A 1552-nucleotide genomic window follows, 5' to 3' on the forward strand; every position below is an offset into this window, starting at 1 on the left:
GAGCTTGTAACTCTTTTTGAATTACATGATTTGGCCACCATGTGATTTGAGCCTTATTTTGTGATTAGGCAACTTCTTGATGGATGATGTTGTGCATTTACTTTAATGCATGGTATTTAATGATCATATGCATCCATATGTGTTTGACTTGAATGCTTTCATGCTTCTTTAATGCTTGTTTTACTTTACAAGTTTACTTAAAGCATCTCAAGCATACTAGAATGAGTAAAGTGCATGCTTCTTTTGTGACATAGCTTTTTATGCTAATGTGTGTTCTAAACCGCGCAATTTAGAATTCACACACCTATTTGTCATTAATGTCACACTAATTCACTCACTCAATTCTAGTGATTTACCTCATTCCAACATTGTATGCTTCCTTGCTTTTGTTTCCTCATCTTATGGTGTTATATTTTTGTTTTCCATGCACAATGCACCACAAGCAAAAAAAAAAACGGAAGCGGAAGAAAGAACACGTAGCAATCCGGAGAGTCGCCGTACCCCCTTACTCATCTTTGAGTGCACCGAGGACGGTGCAAACTTTTAAGTGTGGGGAGGTCGTCTGACCGATCGGCGCTTTTGGGTGACAAGTTTCTAATTCCAACACTTTTGCATTTCATTTTAGGTTTTTAGGATTTTTGTTGCATTTTCTTATTTTTTGCATATATATACACAATAAGCTTAGTCAAAATAATGAATTTTCAAGATTTCTATCTATAGGGCACCAATTGATTTGAGTGAAAATTTTTCATAGAACTTGCTTGAATTATATATCTTGTGGATCATGTTTTTGAGCTAAGAACACAAGCTTGTGAGATTTGAGCCTAATGATGTGGTTACATCTTATAACCACTTATTTTTCCTTATTGTGTGTATTATTCTCTTCCTATGATTGTGATCTTTGCTCTGTTTGATTCTTTATGTCCATTATTTTGTGTATACATGCATTTATATGATTGAGGCCATCATTTCATTTAGCTCACTTACCCAAATAGCCTTACCTTTTACATTCCTTTGTTAGCCAATTTGAGCCTACGCTCAACCCACTTTGTTCTTAATTTTAGCACATTACAAGCCTAAAGCGAAAGACAATAAAAGTCCTTAATTTGGATCTTTGATTAGCTTAGGCTAGAGTGTGTGAGTATCATTAAAGTGTGGGAACCTTGGGACATTGGGTGAATAAAAGGGTAATTTTGTATTCTTATTGAAATTATTGGGAATTGGGTACATACTCATGTATTGATCAAACGTAAAACCTTATGCATTGAGGTTCTTGTATATAGAAAGAAAAAAATGAGAAAAACAAAAGAAAAAAAAAAGAGAAAAGAAAAATAATATGGAAAAGAAAAAAAAGAAAAAAAAAGAAAAAGAAAGAAAAAAAGAAAAAGAAAGAAATAAAAAGGGGACAAAATGCCCCAAATCAAAGTATAGTCCAATAAAATCAATGCATAGGTGTTGTGAAATTAAAAAAGGAATACATGAGTATGTGAAAAAGTGAAGAATGGGTAGTTAGGTTAGAACTTAATTGTATAGGATGTCATAGGTTAGGTGG

Source organism: Arachis duranensis, chromosome 10 (assembly GCF_000817695.3).
Source record: "Arachis duranensis cultivar V14167 chromosome 10, aradu.V14167.gnm2.J7QH, whole genome shotgun sequence".
Taxonomy (NCBI): Eukaryota; Viridiplantae; Streptophyta; class Magnoliopsida; order Fabales; family Fabaceae; genus Arachis; species Arachis duranensis.